This window comes from Canis aureus, chromosome 2 (assembly GCF_053574225.1).
Source record: "Canis aureus isolate CA01 chromosome 2, VMU_Caureus_v.1.0, whole genome shotgun sequence".
Classification (NCBI taxonomy): Eukaryota; Metazoa; Chordata; class Mammalia; order Carnivora; family Canidae; genus Canis; species Canis aureus.
In genome coordinates, this window is record NC_135612.1 from 19,861,819 (window position 1) to 19,881,409 (window position 19,591).

A 19,591-nucleotide genomic window follows, 5' to 3' on the forward strand; every position below is an offset into this window, starting at 1 on the left:
CCATGACTTCACTTCCCTCCAGAGATTTGATTCTACCGTTCAGTGGGTCCCATCATTATAATTACCTCCAAATTACCTACAAAGCCTCTCCTCCTTCTGTTGTACCCTTTTGGCAAAACTTCAAACCTGGTTAAATCTATTACATGAAAGGATTTTGTAAAAAAAAAAAAAAAAAAAGCTACAGTGAATGGTTTTATATAAACATATGACCACAAACATCAAGTAGACCTCACTAAGCTGGGCGTTCTGATTTTATTTTTCTAGTCAATTCATTTCCCCATTTTCTCAGACTATTTCACACCATTTCCCTTAACCTCCAACACCTCTTCCAGTCACTCACTCTTAGGTGATGATTCTACCCCTAATATTAATGAGTTTTAATTTTAATGACTTTAATTTTAAGAATCTACCAACTTTCCTGCAAATACTGCAAAACATATTTGACTTATCTCCTGACAAAATGAATGAAATGTCCTCAGTTCTGATTAAGTCTAACTTCTCTAACTCCAGTTTCTGTAAACTGTGCCTAGGTCACGTTCCCATTTACCTCCTTCTTTCCTACATCACCTATCTATCCCTCTCTACTGGATCATTTTTATTAGCATACAATGGCATTTTTTTCTCCCTCCACACCCTTTGTGTGTGTAGTATGTGTGTGTGTTGTGTATAAGTAAATACACATATATATTTGTGTATATTTAAAGATTTATTAATAAATTTAAGTATTTATTAAGTCCCAATTTATATCTCCTTTACTAGGGCTATCAGTACCCAGACAGTAATTAATGAATTATCTTCATCTTTCCTCACCTCTTTGTAGAACTCAGAACAAGTGATTACATCTCCCTTCTTGAAACACTTTTTTCATTTGAATTAATAACATTTCTATATTACTAACAGTCTCTTTCTGGCTTGTACTCAGTCTTTAAATGTTGACAGATCCCAGGCTTAACCTGCTCCTTTTCTATATTTATAATCACTCCTCAATTTTTCTCATCCAACTGTTAAGTCATATCTCCAGGCTCAATCTCTTTCCTGAAATCCACATTTTTTTCATCAATTACCTATTCAACACTGCCATTGGATATCTCTTAGATTCTTAAATGTAGCATATCTAAAGCAGAACTTCTATTCTATTTCAATTTGTTCTTACCCTCGTTTCTCAGCTCTGTAAATGGCACAATGATTTGTCTGGTTACATAGAACAAAAACCAATGTGTCATCCTTGAAAGTTTTTTTTGCCTTTCCTTTTCCAGTTCTTTCAAAATATAACCTGAACCTCATCATATCTTACCATGTCTGCTGCTACTGTTCTCTTCCAAATCTCCTTCATCTTCCTTCCAAACTGCTATAATAGCCTTGTATAATAGCCTCATAACTAACGTCATAGCTTCTACTCTTTCCCCCACACTGTAGCCAGAGGGAAATTTAAAGTCTCATCATACCACATTTTATTACTAATCTATCTAAACTCTTCCCATGGCTTTCCAACATACTCAGAATGAAATCAAAGTTCCTAATACTTGCCTTCATCATCTAGCTCTTATCTATTTTTCCAGTCTCATTTCCTATTATGTTCCTTCTTGCACACTACAATTTATCCACAGTGTCCTTCTTACACTTCCTTGAATACATCAAGGCTTATTCTACCTCAATACCTTAATGCTTGCTGTTCTCTTTGTCTGGAATAAACCCTTGATCTTCCAGTAGCTTGCTTCTTCATTTTATTCATGTCTGTGTTCAAAGATCATGAACTTAGAAAGGCTTTCCCTGACCAACCTATCTTTGATAACTCTCCTTTCATTTTTAATTCCTTTACACTAATCTATTTTTCTTAATTTACAACTATTAGAAATTAATTTGTTAACTTGGTTTTTATTTTCTGTCCCTGTCACTGGTAATAAGCTCCATCCAGGCAAGAACTCAGTGCCTAACACATTTCTAGCATTTGATAGGCATTCAATAGATTATATTAAATTAGTGAGTAAATGAATGGCTTCAATCATAAAAAAAAAATGCTTTTTTATCTGGACATTTCAGATTCAAGGTCTTACCTTGGTAATATATTTGTTTGTTCATTTTATATGGCATATGTGAACATGGCTAAAAATACTTTGTAAATAACTCTAATGATTTCTGTTTTAGAAACTTAAAAGTCACAAATATACAGATCAAATTAGCAAATACATAAATTGAAGCATATAAGTAGATGTTTTCACTTTATTAAAGTCCTTGCAAAGTACAAAATTAACCTGGTTATTCAGTCTTGCCAAGTACTACTTAGAATTGCTCCTAAGGGTTAAATATAATTTCACTGAATTCAGCAGGAGAGAAGAAATGTGAATAGTCCTGATGTCACATGGTCAGCAGACTTTCAAGAATACCTATTGTATTGGGCTAGGCATTCTGTGTTATATGTGGAATATAGAAGAGATGAAATAAAATTCTTTATAAGCAGAGTTTATAATTCAGTGCTGCTACAAAACTCCTGCACATGAATAATGCTTAGAAACATGTCCAAACCACATACAAATGAGAACTCGCTTATAAAAAACTACCAAAGTGTGTTAGGAGAGGGGAGGGATAAAACAATAAATTATTTTAAAAGAAGAGCCAATTAAATCATAGAGATAAATTGCTGTTTTTTAAGTTGTCAAATGAATGCAGCAGTAAGGTAAGTGGAGGCAGCAAAGATAGGTGTGGTTTTTTTCAGAAGATAGCATGGTGAAGTCATGTGGAAACAAATAATCTGATCATTTAATTTAAGGAGAACTCTTGAAAAGTATGCTGGTGAGATGGGGAAAAGGAATCTTGGCAAGGCCCTGACACAGGAAAGAGTTCATTTTTAAGCCAATTTTCACTCAATTTTCAAAATCAGCAAGAAGATCCCAAAGTCAGATATAGTAAATCAAATTTGAATATCTATGGAGTTTCTCTATGGTTACAAAGATTCCCAATGAATAGACCTAGGCTTGGTCCCCATAATGGAAAACTAAGCACCCCAAACCCTACCATACTAATGTCAACTAGAAAAGCTGGACAAAATTATTTTTAATTTGAAAAGAAAACTGTGCTTGAAGGTCTAGAAATCTTACTCAACAGTATAAAATTGCAAGGCGAGAATCCCAGAGAGGACAGAGGCCTGGAGAATGATCCTAGCATTCAGGGATGATTTAATCCTAAAATAGTTGCTGTTCCTGAAAAGGGCCACTGAAAGACTAAGGAACACTTTTACTCCCTCGCACACACTAAAATGTGTAAATTGTGCTATCTCAAATTAACAATTTTAATAACTTTATACACCTACATAAACACCATTCAGATTAAGACACAATATTTCCTTACTCCTTCAGTTTTCTCTCATTCCTTCCCCGCCCCCCCCCTCCCCCATGTAACTGCTACTTGTGTCTTCTATCATAATCATTACTTTTGTGGGGTTTTTTTTTTTTTTTTGGACTCTCATACAAATGGAGTCTTTACACAGGTAATCCAGTTAAAACAAGGTAAAAGAAGGTCATTAGGATGGCCTCTAATCTGAATAGTGCTCTCATAAAGAGAAAATTTGGACACAAAGACAGACAAGGAGGAAAAGGATGGTATGAAGACACACAAGGACAAGATGGCTACCTTACTGCAGTGATTTATCTTCAAACCATGGAAATGGAAAGACTGCCAACAAATACCAAAAGCTAGATGCATGAAAGGACTCTCTCCTAAGCCATCAAAGAGGCACGACTAGATGACTCCTTGATTTTGGACTCTGAACCTCCAAGAATATGAGATAAATAACTCTCTGTTATTTTTAACCATCCGGGTTTTGATACTTTGTTATCAAAGCTGTAGGAAACCCATACAAGATATAACAATAACTTGAAAGTATTCAGAAGCATCCAAAGTAGGAAAAAAATTAGATTCCTATCCTGAAAAGAAAACAGACACATCAGGTAAATTACACATTTATCTGGCTCTTCCCCTAAAAGCACTTTTCAGTTTGATGACACAGTATAAGTAGCAAAGCTCAAGCAGGAAACTGGATTCTTAGCTAATTGGTGAAACATGTAAGAGTGGGAATTTTGGACTGAAAGAGTAATTATATGCTGAAGGAAAATTCAGAGTAGAGGGAACTATACAGGAGGAAGCCTGCAAAAGATGCACACAAATACCCATCCAGCATTAGCACACTCTAAAACAACATACACATCCCAGAAGTAAGCAACATCTAGCAATCAAAAGAGGAAAGCAACAAATTTCAACACCTCCTGATGCTAGGGAAATAGAGTTTGGAATTCAAGTTTTGTCAATTTAGAGGGGCTTGGTAAACAATTCAAATTTTCATTAAAATGCCAAAAGAGCCACTTCCTAATACTAGGAACTATAAAAACTAGATCTGTTCTTACAAAAATCAACCCTCCACAGATCCAAATAATCCACTGCTACTCTATCTGCCTCTCTTTTCCTCCGACAAAATTACATTTCTGCGTGGGAAAATAGCTTTAAGAGCCTTTAAAAGTCATTCACAAGGTCTAGCATCCAATCAAAACTTGGTACATGCTTAAAAATATGATTAATTGATTGTAAATTATTGAAACAGCAGAGAGAAAGAGACTTACAGATGATTCAAGAACTTAAACCAAAGAAAAGGATTTTAATATACCTCTCATTTATTTATTTAAATAAAATATGAGGGAAATGGTTATAATGGAAGAAAATATGGAGTATATCAATAAAGAATTGAGATCTATTAAAAAAACCATGGACTTTCTAGAAATGAAAAATACTGAAATTGCTGACTCATTGATGATATAACAGTAGGCTGGACCCAACAGAAAAGGAAAATGAGAACTCAAATAGAAAATCTAAACTGAAACACATAGAGAAAAAATAATAGAACAGAATATGATCAGATATACTAACATATATGTAATTGATGTCAACACAAGAGTAAAAAGATACAATGTGGAGCACAAGAAATATTTGAAGAGACAATGGCCAGTAATTTCCCAAAACTGATTAAGGATTGATTTGGGAAGCTTGATGAACTTCACACAGGGATCACTAGGGAAAAGAGTTCTGTACCAGCCATGTTGATTCAGATATTTAAAAACTCTATGTTGCATGCGTACTCTAACCAGGCACCAAGGATACATCACTGAATGCATAGTGTCTCTATTCCTCACAGAGCCTGCAGTCTAACAAGAAAGACAAATATTAAAGACTCTCATACTCAGTTATTGATTAGCTGTGTGGAGTGAAGAAGAATGAAGAATCAAAGATAAATTCAATTTGCGAGGAGAGATTGAAGACTAATACAACAGTTCAGGCATAAGTTATACAAAGAAGGATGGATTTGAAAAGCACTAAAATGTCTTGAAAACAATATTCAGATCAATTAAAATGTACAATTATATAATACTTAAATAAAGACTCATGATAAAGCTAAACAATTATTTCCTTCTCTCTTCTACCACTAAAATATCTTATTTCACAACAGACATTTTTCTTGAAAATTTTGGACAACTGACCCTCACATCCATACTCATCTAACCTAAATTAGCCAATTTCAGCTTTGCAAGAAATGTATAATGTTTTATACCTGGAAGATTTAACACATCCTTGAATGATAAATATTAAAAGAATCAAAATAAATATTTTTGCTATATTTTATGAAGCACAGTAAAAGTATTACTAAGACAACATAATTTTGTTGGATAAAAGTTACAAATATTTCATCTATTTTATTACTGACAAGCCAACTTCTTGTCTACTAAGCTATTGAGCTACCTATTTAGACTCAAATTGTTTGACCTAGGAAAGAAAAAGAGGAAAAGGAGGGGGAGAATGAGTCACCTTTCATGCCAAGAATGAATTATATTCCTCTCCTCCCAACTAACAAAGGCACCAAGTTTGAGTTATTTTCTTCAATTACCATCTTCCAGAAAGATTTCAATCACCTTTTAAGATAAACTTTATTTTTCTATATATTCCAACAATAGGAAATCAGCAGTGAAATTTCAGAAAATAAAGAATTGTTTAATTAAGAAAACAAAATCACCCATAATTCCACACCCAAAGATGATTACTGTTAGCCTTTCTGTGTATTTTCTACTGCCCTATAACAAATGTATTAATCACACTAATTTATTAGACAATGCTTGGCTTACTTTTTCGTCTTTACATGAGTTGTATATTTTATAAGGCATTTTCTAATAGTGTAAAACTCACTTTAATGAGTTATATTGCACTGTGTAGACATTCCATAATTTATTTACCATTTTTTCTAGTTGTGTTCCCTATTTTTAACTTTGCATTGTTTGGAACTAGAATTAAGTAAAATTACTTAATTGGGATCCATAAATTTAATAGTATGTGTTTTCCTTTTTAGTACCCTTGAAGATAAATTAAAAGATAAAGTTGTTTCTGCCTTAAGCTCTATATTTAAACAATCTTTTTTTTAAATTGTTTTTCAATTTAGAAGCCTTATTTCCTCTTTAACATAAAAGTTAGCATCTAGACATATTTTACAATATTTGTTTCACATAGCAATATATACCCATTGAAAATTTCCATTTCAACATTTCAGGAGAGAGAAAGTTTCTTCTCCTTTTTGTCTCCCACAAATGCATATATTTACACTGTATGGATGTACCATAATGTATTTAACTTGTTTCTTATTGATGGAAATCTTTTTTTCTCATCTTTTGATATCAATGCTGCAATAAATAGCTTTGCAAGCCTTCATGTTAATGTACACAAATATGTCTGTAGGACAGATTTCCAGAAATGTAATTGCTCAGTAAAAGTATAATACGTTCATAATGTGCATTCACATCTTGAGTTTGTGTTAAAACACACACACATCTGGTTATATACACAAAAAATAGTGATGTAATTGATTCACTTCTGTAGAGAAAGGGCATAGGCTAGGTGGATGGGAAATAGCACAGGGTTGAAATTTTTCATATTTTATATTTTTATAATTTTTATTGTATCCATGCATGTCACCTATTCAGAGTAAATTTTGAATGCCTACCTATCAATATCACTCCATAGCCCCAGATCTTTATTCTAGAAGGACAGATGTCTAAATACCATTACAAAACCTAAACTGGTACACATGTATATCCCTATACTCCAATTTCCTGAGTTTTGTGACATTTCGATATATAGAAAGGAATCACTACAGACTGCTAAAATGCCTAGACTGAACTAGAGAAAGGGCTGGAACACTAATTGCAAAGCTTAGCCCACATACAGCCAACTGGATATTCACAAGTCTCTGTTACAACTTAATTCTAAAAAAAAAAAAAAAAAAAAAAATCACCACTGAGTTTTTTCTAATTGTTGAACAGTGCCTATCATTGTTCAACAATTTAATGTGAGAACTGATTTATCACCCCCTACCCCCAAGGACAGGATACAAACATTTTAAAATAGCTCTTCATTTTATAGTTTGGGACCCTCTAGGCAGAATGTAGTGTTTCTGTTTTCTTATTTTTCTTTTATTTAAATTCAATTAATTAACATATAATGTATTATTAGTTTCAGAGGTAGAGGTGATTCATCAGTCTTATATAATACCCAGTACTCATTACATCACCTGGCCTCCTTAATGTCGGTCACGCAATGACCCCATCCTTCCACCCACATCCCCTCCAGTGACCCTCAGTTTGTTTCTTATGATTAAGAGTCTCGTGGTTTGTCTCCCTCTCTGATTTCATCTTGTTTAATTTTTTTTCCTATCTTCCCTTATGAGCTTCTGTTTTGTTTCTTAAATTCCACATATGAGTGAAATCATTTAATTATCTTTACTTGATGGACTTATTTCGCTTAGCATAATATTCTGTAGTTCCAGCCATGACCTTGCAAATGGCAAGATTTCATTTTTTGATGGCCAAGTAGTATTCCATTGTATATATATACCACACCTTCTTTATCCATTCAACTGTCGATGGACATCTACTCTCTTTCCATTGTTTGGCTATTGTGGACATTGCTGCTATAAACATTGGGGTGCAGGTGCCCCTTTGGATCACTACATTTATATATTTGGAGTAAAATACCTAGTAGCACAATTCCTGGGTCGTAGGATAGCTCTATTTTCAACTTTCTGAGGAACCTCCATACTGTTTTCCAGAGTGGCTGCACCAGTTTGCATTCTCACCAAAAGTGTATGAGGGTTCCCCTTTCTCCACACCCTCAACATCTATTGTTTCCTGACTTACTCATTTAAGCAATTCTGACTGACGTGAGGTAGTATCTCATTGTGGTTTTGATTTGTATTCCCTGATGCTGAGTGATGTTGAGCATTTTTTCATGTGTCTGTTGGCCATTTGGATGCCTTTTTTGGAGAAATGCCCTTTCACGTCTTCTGGCCATTTCTTGAATGGATTATTTGTTCTTTGGGTGTCAGGTTTGAGAAGTTCCTTATAGATTTTGGATATTAGCCCTTTTTCTAATATGTCATTTGCAAATATCTTCTCTGATTCTGTCAGTTGTCTTTTAGTTTTGTTGACTAGTTTGCTGTGCAAAGGCTTTTTATTTTGATGAAGTCTCAATAGTTCATTTTTGCCTTTGTTTTCCTTGCCTTTGGAAATGTGAGATGTGTCTTGTAAGAAGTTGCTAAAGGGATGCCTGGGTGGCTCCATCAGTTAAGCATCTGCCTTTGATTCAGGTCATCATCCTAGGACCAAGCCCCACGTCAGGCTCCCAGTTCAACGGAAAACCTGCTTCTCCCTCTCCCCACTGCTGGTGCTCTCTCTCTCACTCTCTTTTTAATTAATTAATTAATTAATTAATTAATTAATTTTAAGAATTTGAAAGTAAAAAAAAAAAAGAAGTTGCTGCAGCCAAGGTCACAAAGGTGTTCTCCTCTAGGACCTAATGTCTCACATTTAGATCTCTCATCCATTTTGAGTTTATTTTTGTGTATGGTGTAAGAAAATGGTCCAATTTAATTCTTCTGCATGTGGCTGTCCAATTCTCCCAATACCATTTTTGAAGAGACTGTCTTTTTTCTATTGCATATTCTTTCCTTATTTGTCAAAAATTAGTTGACCATAGAATTAAGGGTCTATTTCCAGATTCTCTATTCTGTTCCATGGATCTATGTGTCTGTTTTTGTGCCAGTACCATACTGTCTTGATGACTACAGCTCTGCATTAGAGCTTGAAATCCAGAATTGTTATGCCACCAGTTTTGGCTTTCTTTTTTAACATTCCTTTGGTTATTTGAGATATTCTCTCATTCCATACAAATTTTAGGATTATTTGTTCCAACTCTGAAATAAGTTGATGATATTTTTATAGGGATTACATTGAATGTATAGATTTCTCTAGATAGTTTTCTATGGTGAAGACAGCGATCTCTCTAGAAGAATGTCTTCTACACAGTGAAGACATTAATTAATATTAGATTTTTTTTGGCTTAAATTAAAAAAAAAACAAAGCTGAGTAGTATGATTTTTGTATGCCCTCCATTGAAGCTTCTTTCTCCATCTCTGTTAATCCTTTGCCAGCTCAGATACTGAATTAGAGAAAACCAGCATTTAACTGTGAGTATAACAAAATAATGACTTCTAAATCTATTTCTTTTTTCCTTCCTTTCTTTTTCCTGTTCTGAACCATGTGGCCACATATTGGATCTAGCAGGAGTGAAAAAAAAGCTACACATTAACTTAAGACAAATATCTAGAAAAAAAAATTTTTAATTGTGCTATAAGATGTGTAAAAAAATGCTATTGGAATTAAAAAATACGTTTTGCCCAAATAAGTATCTTTAAACAGATAAGTGACATTTGAAAGACAAGAAGGCTTGCAGAATTCTGAGGAGGAAAAAAAAGATCCCAGTTCATTGTTTCAAAGCACTCTCACCACACCAGCAATTGCAGTGAGTTAAAAGATGATATCAATATTGTGTTGCTATGTCCACTTTTAAAACATGGAGACTCTATAATGAAAAAATGAAGTCCATGCTACATTAGGAAAACTAGGTAGCAATTCAGCAGCTCAATAAAGTTGCGTATTTCACATAGCTGACTAGTTTTGTGTCATGAAAAGTTCTTTTCCTTACTGCATATTGGGGTAATTATCACCTGTACTGACAAAGAATTGGTCAAATGTAGCCCAACCTTCATGGTTTCCCACATACCCTCAGTGGCATGCTGAGAAATGTTTAACTACATCACTGGGAAAGAAAAATGTGTGTATATCTATGCACAGAAGTTTTTTTTTTTTATGCACAGAAGTTTTAAATAAATTTCACCAATGTAAAGATTTTGTAGTACACAATTTACCAATAACAAAGAGTAAGAAGGCGATACAATTAAGACACGTAGCAGAACGTCACTCTCATGTCATTGACATGTATGAGCAATTTCTGTGCTAAACTGAATAATAGTTATCAGACAACAGAAAAAGTTATTTTATTTTTGTGCTACTCATAATGTAATTAATAAATACGAGGCACTTAAATTTAATCTGCATTGTTAACATTTTCTCCATCACTTTTTTTAAGCTTGTACAATCAAGAAAACAATAATGTAATCCCCAACTATTAACATTTGGTGATTTCATGGTGTAAATACTCGGGCCATGGCCAATTTCAAGCTACCTAAGTGACATCAATGAATAGGGAGTTGGGAAAAACTACCTAATAACACATCATTGTATAGTATTTCTACTATATTAATAACCTCAAGAACATAAGTAATAGTATAATGCAGTAAGTTAATTAGGAAATGTTTTTATATTTATTAGAATTAAGTAATTTATAATAAAAGCTAGGCCTGCATATTTTAATTTTTAACAACAGCCCATTAAATAATCAGCATGCCAAATTAATGAAAACTTAACTGGCTCTTATGAGCTGATAAAAGTTGACTCTAGCACATCTTTGAATATTCCTATGGGCTATTCCCAACAAACAAAAGTTTATTTTCTAAAACATTTATTCTGACTTAATTGCTTTGACCTTCTAACCACTTTACCTATGAAAATAATATAATATTATTGATCATGGTTAGGTAGAAACAGGCCCTAAATTAAACTCTGTATTTGTAATAATAATGCTAAACAGCAACAAGAAGAGTGATGCCATTGTATGAGGTAAAGTTTAAACTTAAAGTCCATTCAATTGGAAGAGAATAAAAGTGAAGGTAGAAGTTTGTGGGGAATCCAAAGGTGACTTCTGAGCACATCCCAACTCTTTGAAGTTAATGTCACCATTGTTTTATTAAGTCTACTCATACTGGGAGAATTGGTCTGGGATAGGAAAACGCTATGTATTAGAAGATATATGCATGTCACCTTCTCAATTTGGAGAAGTACATTTCATATTTGTTCATTTGTCAATATCTCCTTAAAAGTCTATCCACATCTATAGGGTCCTTCCTTCATTGAAACTCTTCCTTAAAGCAGAAATGCTTTCATATTAATCTGTTATAAGTATATTGACAAGTGATTTTTCATATCCACACTTACTGACCACCCTAGAGTAAATAGGACCATTTTCTATACAGGAGTAAGAATTTTAGTATTCTTTACTAAATAGATTTCTTAATACTAATGCTTAGCCAATCAGAAGATAAATAATGTTATAGCCTTTAATGCTTATCTAAGTTGAGACCTTAATCATAAAGCTTTGGCTCAACATGAGCTTTTAGTTTACACTGAAGGAGGAAGTAAGGTTTTAGTTTTTGCAGCATATATATTTCTAGTACTCCTTTCTGATTTTATGGCCAATTCTGTCTTCATGCTTCCTTAATCTTGAAGCTCTTTCAAAGGCAACATACTGTGCCAAATGTACAGTGATTATGTAATGTGGACAAAAATCCAGTGGGAAATGTGTAGAGCAGATCAAAATCATTCCACTTAAGACCTTTTACAGTCATTTGATCTAATGATGTTCACTAGGGTTTGATGTACTAAAAGGCAGCCACTGTGCGAACATAAGGTTTGCATCAACATGTGACTTTTCAGTGAAACTGGGATCATTGTGGTCTTCTGAAGGCTGTTTTACATGCAAAATAATAATATCTATACAAAAACAAATCCCATGACAGACTTTCTGAATCACCAAATTTTATGCCACTTCCTATGAAAAAATCTCTTTCTCTTGTCAAAAGAACATCAAAACAGTATTTCACATAAATGAGATGTGAAATAGAGAAATCCACTGATTACTAACATTGGACATATAGCTCATTTTTGGAGGAAGTAAATTTTTATCTAGTTTGCTACTTCCATTTATACTCACAGCCACAGATCAAATTATTACATGGCCTATCATAATTAAGCTAGAAAATATTTCCTCATGTTTTCATGTTCTATTCTTTAGTTACTTTTTTCAAGGCTTACTAATATTGTATATTTCAGAATTCAAAAATACATATATGACTTCTAGTTTCAATTCAGACATAGGAAGAGTGTAGAAGTCACTACTCATTTCCATACATTAATAAAGAACTGAATAAGCTGAAAAGCAATGACTTCTTGAACGACAGAGAACTAAGGCGGCAGTGCAAAGTGCCACACTGCCACCCAAACATTCAGAGAGACAGGAAAATCTCAAGTCCCAGCCAAGATCCACTTGTCTGGAGCAGGTCATTGGAGCCATAGACTGGTAGGAACACTTATCTGATAATTTTTGACAAACTACTGGAAGCTGAGTGGACTAGTATAAAAATGAGATACTCCAAGAGACCACAGTCTTGGGGAGGGAGAAACCCCAAACTTGTGTGGATTTTGCTGCTAGGAACCCCACCAAATTCTCACAATGAAGATGCAAGAAAGATCCCTCTCTGGCAAGAGCAGAAGAAGAATAACCATTGTGAAACACATCCAGATCCTTCTCTACAACAAAGTCCTATAATTCAGGGGAAAGGACTATTGCCTGAGATTCATCCTAGATGAGGAAAGGGAATTCCAACTCCACTCTCTAGCCTTCTGTTCTACCTAAAGAAAGAAGAAAAATTAAAAAAAAAAAAAAAAAAGAATGGAAAACACAAATCAGAGATTCAAGGAAACAGATTAGATGCTACAGCCCAAGTAAAGGATAGGAGGCAGAGGGGAGAAAGTTATACAACCAGAGAAATACTTGTAAAGGTTACAGCCCTAAAATGCAGGCAAACTAAGATTTAATTTTCAGATTAAAAAAGACCATATTTAATCTCCTCCTCCTCCATACCTTACCACATCAACAGGGCTCCAGTGTAACAACAGTGGATTACAGCTGAAAGAACTGCAAGACTCTCTCTGAGTACTTAGGGAAGCTCAAAAGTCAACAGGGTAAATAAAACAAGAACACTTGAGAAATGTGAAACTACTGGCATCTATACCTATAGCAAACACAAACACAGACCAACTCTTAGCCAGATTAAGATAAATCTTCATATTATAGGCCTATTTACTTCAGTTCCTATTACCCAATATATCATGTCTGGTTTTCAACAAAAAGTTATAAGGAATGCTAAAAGTCAAGAAAACATTGTGTCTAAAGAGACACAGCAAGCATGAGTACCAAACTCAGATATGATACACGTGTAGTAGTTATTAAACAGTAAATTCAGGATAATTAGGATTAACATGTTAGAGCTTTAATGGAAAAAATAGCCAAAAGAGACTTTATCAAAATGGAAAACTTGTTTATATCAAAGAATGCTATCAAGAAAATGAAAAAACAATCCACAGAATGGGAAAAAATATCTGCAATTTAACAATAAGAAGATAAAAAAAAACAGAAGATAATTCCTACAGTTAAACAATAAAAAGATAAATAACCCAATTAAAAATAGTCATAGATTTGGATAGCTGTTTCTCCCAAAAAGTTATACAAATGGCTAATAAGTACATGTAGAGAAACTCAACATTAAGTAAAATGATATTATTAGGGAAATGTAAATCAAAACCTCAGTGAGCTACCACTTTAAAAACACTAGGATAGGAACACCTGTGTGGCTCAGTGGTTGAGAAACTGCCTTCAGCTCAGGGTGTGATCCTTGAGTCCCAGGATCCAGTCCCACATTGGGCTCCCTGAGGGGAGCCTGCTTCTCCCTCTGCCTGTGTCTCTGCCTCTCTCTCTCTGTCTCTCATGAATAAATAAAATCTTAAACCCTAGGATACCAGTAATAATGTTTTCATAATATTTTTTTTTAAAGGAGAACAGAGGTGCCTGCCTGGCACTGGGAATAGATCATGTGACTCTTGATCTTGGGATTGTGAGTTCAAGCACCATGTTGGGTGCTGAAATTAATTAAAAATAATTTGAAAAAAAACAATGAGTGTTGACAATGATGTGGAGAAATTATAATCTTCCTACATGCTAGCAGAATATAAAATGGTTTAGCTACTGTAGAAAACAGTTTGATAGTTTCCCAGAAAGTTAAACAGAGTTACCACATGATTCAACAATTCCACTTTTAGGTATATACCCAAGAGAACTGAAAGTTTATGTTCATACAAAAACTGATACATGAATATTCATAGAGCATTATTCATAATACTCCAAGTGGAACCAACTTAAATATCAATAAAGCAATGAATAGTAAACAAAGTGGTATATCCATAAAATGGAATACCATTAGGTGATAAAAAAGAATGAAGCACTGATACATGCTACAACATGGATGATCCCTAAAATGTTATGCTTAGTGAAATAAATCAGACAAAAAAATCACATATTCTATGATTGCATGTGTATGACCTATCCAGAATAGATATAGAAAGTAGGTTAGTAGTTGCCAGAAAGTAAGGGTAGGAAGAAATGAAGAGTACCTACTAGTGGCTACAAGATTTGTTTTTAGGGTGATAAGAATGTTCTGGAATTGATGATAGGTGCACAGTCTTGTGAATATACTAAAAACCACCAAATTGTACGCTTCAAAATGGTGAGTTTTATAGTATATGCATTATCTCTCTCCTCTATCAGTCAAGGACATGGCAGAAAGTATATGACACACTCAGGTGATTTAATTAAAGAGCATTTAATAAAGGGACTATTTGTAAATATAACAATGGGGTGAAGGGGGGGGGAATAGGAAAGTTTGAAGTATTCTGAAGTTACAGACAGTGGGGATGCATTATCACCCCTGGGACCAAAAGGACAAGGAAAGGAAGGAATCCCCAGAACTTAGAGCTATAGCTGTAGCCAAAACTGAAAGAGAGGGTTGTATGATATGATATGAGCCTTCGGAAGAGGCTCACTGTCCCTGCCAGACAGTACCCTGAAAAGTAAAGAGCCTAGGTAATAGATAACCTAAGTGATAAATAACCCCACTGTTCTCTTACCAGTGCCTCCTCAATTGACGAAAGTCAATAGAAGCCAAAAGGTAAGGAAGCCCATCAATGACCCCATCAATTTAAGTTAGTGCCCTGGGATATAGAACTGGAGAGAGAATATCAATTACAACAAAAGGAGGCAAAAAGATGTAGCAGAGTCCTAACTACTGTCTAGAGAATGAATTTTTTTTTTTTTTTGGAGTGGGGAGAATAAGAGTAGCACAAAGACAACAACAGGTAGCTATGACCAGAATTCCAGGATAATGATGATGGTGACCCACTCTGGGATGATAGTAATGGGCACGAAAGATAAAGAGAAGCCTCAGAGGTCTCCCCTCATCTTTAAAACAGTACAGTATCTAGGAATAAAATGGGTAGCAAATAACTAACCAGAAGTGTTAAATGATTTGATTTTCCAACATTTAAACCAGTATCTATGTCCAACCAATTTCATCAGAAGCCCTAATTCAGTGCCATCCAAAGCAAAGATACCTAATGGAGAGAAGAAGCCCCATAGAGCTGCTCTATTTAATCAGCTGCCCAACCCTGGCTCCCTTTTTCACTAGGACTACAGTCTTGAGGCTGAGCCTAACTGGCTGAGAGGGGCCAATGAAGTACCTGAAGGACTTTTTCTCATAGATTTTGAACAGGAAGACGCCTTCCAATAACTTAATCTAGCCTCAACTTATAAGTGAAGAAACTGGGGGCCAGCAAATTGGCTTGCCTTGCCCATTCAAGGTTGCTTCATGAGCAAATGGCACACCTGCCTCCAGAATCTAGGTGCACCTACTGCGAGGCTGATGGGCTCTCAGTCATATGCCCTTAAGTATGAGGCTTTCAACTAAAATGCCTTGTTTTTCAGCAAACTCCTTGTTATAAAGGTGATTCCAAACATGCCGGTCTTCTTTTGGCCTTTAATCCTGCTATGCTAGAAAAGGAAAAGCACACTGTTTAAAGTTAGATTAATAGTGAAAGGATTTCCAAAGTAATGTTAGTAGCATAGTTTAGTGGTTAAGAATGATGTTTTCAGGCGTCATTTTCAGAAGCGATGTATTTGTGTTGTGCCCAATTATGATTCAGCATGTCAGACTGTATTACTCATGTAGTTTTACCTTCTGATATCACAGTTTTAGCTCAATATAGTAAGTACAGACTTCTGGAGGGAAAAAGCAGCTTTTGATTTAACTTTGCTTTCACATATGGAGCACACATTGTGGTATCAGTGTAACAGAAAAAGAGTTAAGAAAATGCTGAGAAATATGAGGTTGGGCTCTTTTGTGGTCAAAATTGAAAGTGCCACCTGACAAATGCATCCTAAGAGACTCCCATATTTGTGGCTTGTATCATGACTTCATTTATCTCATCTGGTGGCCAGGAAGACCTTGAAAGCCCAAGATCAAGATGAGAGCTACCTTTTGTCTCCATTCCATTTTTGTAGCATTTAGATCCCATTTGATTGTAAAACACATGGGATATTCATTTCATTTTGAATTACCTCATAACACCTATCAATGACTAAGATAAGCAGGGCCACCCTTAGGGTTTTTGGGATTCCAATAAAATTTTTTGTCGGGGGACACCTGGGTGACTCAGCAGTTGAGCATCTGCCTTTGGCTCAGGATGTGATCCCAGGGTCCAGAGATTGAGGCCCACATCAAGCTCCCCACAGCGAGCCTGCTTCTCCCTCTGCCCTATGTCTCTGCCTCTCTCTGTGTGTCTCTCATGAATAAATAAGTACAATCTTAAAAAGTAAAAATTTTGTAGGCTCCTATCTATATAAACAATTTGAATCATTCCAAATCAGCTATGTCAGCATTACCCTAGTGGTCTCAAATCACCAATCCTCCAAAAGAAATTTTACTCTGGCCAGTGGGAGTGCTCCATTTGCCAGTCCTCAATTAGGAACCAGCCTGGCCTGGGGTTCCAGGATGATCCTATAGATATAAGTCTCATAGCTACTCTAGCATCTGGTTGACTGAGGTGTAATTAGGCTGATATATCTCCAGAGGGTACCCAAAGGGGAGAAACAAGGACGGGCCCATCCATGTACATTTCAGGCTGGGCTTGAGTCTGAGCCAGTGCCACATATTAAAGGGGAACTTAGTAAATTCCAAGGAAGGCAGTCCAAAGGTTTCTGCAGTTACATTCAGGTCAGGGCCTTGCTTCCAAGCCTAAAGGACATTCTGAGAATAGATAAAAGCTCTGGTGTTAAGGATCTTACCATGTCATGGATTTTAACATTTAATGGAAAAAGCAAACATTGCCCAAGTCGATATAAGTGAAATTATTATTTTTAAAGGTGATATTGATGTGCTATGGTAATGCCTAGCCCACACACAAAAAATGAATGTTTTGCCTGAGTAAAAGATGCTTAGGTGAGATACAGCTATGGGTGTAAGCTAGGTGACAAGCTGGGACATAGTTTTGTTGGTGGTGGTTTTTTGTTTTTGTTTTTGTTTTTAGAGAACACGTGCAAGTGCCCTAACTAGGAGTATCAGATGTTTACCAAAAACTGAAAATCCAGAATCAGTGGAAAGTGTAGAGCACGGAACATGACCACTATGAGCAAGAGTCAAAATAAGGCAGTTCTTCCCAATTATCATTTTCTAATGCCTTGCTACTCAAAGAGGAAAAATGGAACAGTTGCATTAGCATCTCCTAGAAGCTTGCTAGAAATACAGAATATTAGGTCTCACCTCCAAACTTAACTGAATCAGAACTGACATTTTAACAAGTTCTCCCAGTAATCCATATAGATATTAAAGTTGGAGAAGCACTGGTCTATGATATCCAATTCCCAAAGGCACTGTAACGTAATTAGGAAGATACTACCCAAACCACCTTTGGTATACTTGATCCACACAAGGAGGGAGCTCATTATACTTTTAGGATAATGTAGAATCTTTTTGGAAGATCTGACTCCCAGAACAGTAGATGAATTCACATTTATATGCACCATATTAGAATGAAAAGATACTATTTCCCAGAAAGAAAAGTCCTTCTTTAGCTTGGATTGGGGTAGTGGTACTAGAGATAGGCAATGACCCTCTCTGCCCTCTTAAACAGTGCAGAGAAACTTGAAATTCAGCACTGCACTCAAGAGTACCTCCCATTTAGAATAATACATGTGTTTAAAACAAAGGTTACTCTCTTAAGGTAATATGTCATTTCAACACTATTTTAAAGTCCAGCTCCTTCAGGAACCAATATCATTTTCTAAAATGTCTTAATTAACTAAGCAAACTTATATATGCTTTCGAAAACAGAAAAAAAAACACATCCATGCACATCAAAATACCACAAGAGCATAATTTCTACTAATTCCAGCAGAAAAAAATCTATATAAAATGGAGAACCAGAAAATAAAAGGTGTTGCATTTCTTAAAAACGAAAATATTTAAAAAGATAAACAATAGATGGCTCATTGAAAATCCAGAATTTTTGCTTTTCTTCATGAGACAAAAATATCGGTTTCCAAAAAATAATTGAACAAATCCTGTACACCTATTCTTTCTACAAAGTCATCTAAGAAGCATCAGAATCAATATATTTTTAATGTTTATCTTTCAAATAAAAATCTGTATGGAATCAAAAAATAGCTCTAAAACTCATATAAGATTTCTCTTGATGGGAATCCCTGGGTGGCGCAGCGGTTTGGCGCCTGCCTTTGGCCCAGGGCGTGATCCTGGAGACCCGGGATCGAGTCCCACATCAGGCTCCCGGTGGGTGCATGGAGCCTGCTTCTCCCTCTGCCTGTGTCTCTGCCCCTCTCTCTCTCTCTCTGTGACTATCATAAATAAATAAATAAATAAAATTAAAAAAAAAAAGATTTCTCTTGATGATGAAATTAGTAATGTAGTTCTGATTAAGATAAATTTTGCTTTAGACAATTTTGTTTCCTTAACTCTGACATTTAGTGTATAAAATACACACACTCACACACACACACAGAGTGAAGAATCATAAGAGCCTATTGATGTCAGTGAACTAGACCAAGGAGTTAAGGATAATTTATAGTAATCAGTTAAGTTCTGTGCATATTATTAAGCAGTACACATTATTTTTTAAATGTTTTCTTTTTAAGAAGTTTTAATTTCTCGAAGATGAATTGATTCTTGCGTGAAACAGTCTGAGATAATACATAACACATTCAAAACAAACAATGCCTGTTGCATAATAAATATCCAATAAAAGTTATTATCTCACTTCGTCAATTTAACTAAGAATGCCTATAAACAGAAAAAGATACTATGTTCCATTTCCTATCCAGACTTTAAGTATCTTAACATCATCTCACCTAATTTAAGAATTTTCTGATT

General features: G+C 35.0%; 1 protein-coding gene across 6 annotated transcripts in view; it reads left to right on the plus strand.

The window, feature by feature from the left end:
• The window catches only part of LOC144293967 (uncharacterized), a 1,010,193-nt gene that overhangs the window by 934,620 nt on the left and 55,982 nt on the right, over positions 1-19,591 (plus strand). The window contains exon 25 of one of the 6 annotated variants that reach the window (XM_077865384.1): positions 9,520-9,550. The exons of 4 other annotated variants lie outside the window; for them this stretch is intronic. The gene's annotated coding sequence lies outside the window, so the exon portion shown is untranslated. Of the gene's footprint in view, positions 1-9,514; positions 9,551-19,591 lie in introns of all 6 variants that reach the window. One more of the 6 variants, XM_077865377.1, reaches the window with a different exon arrangement.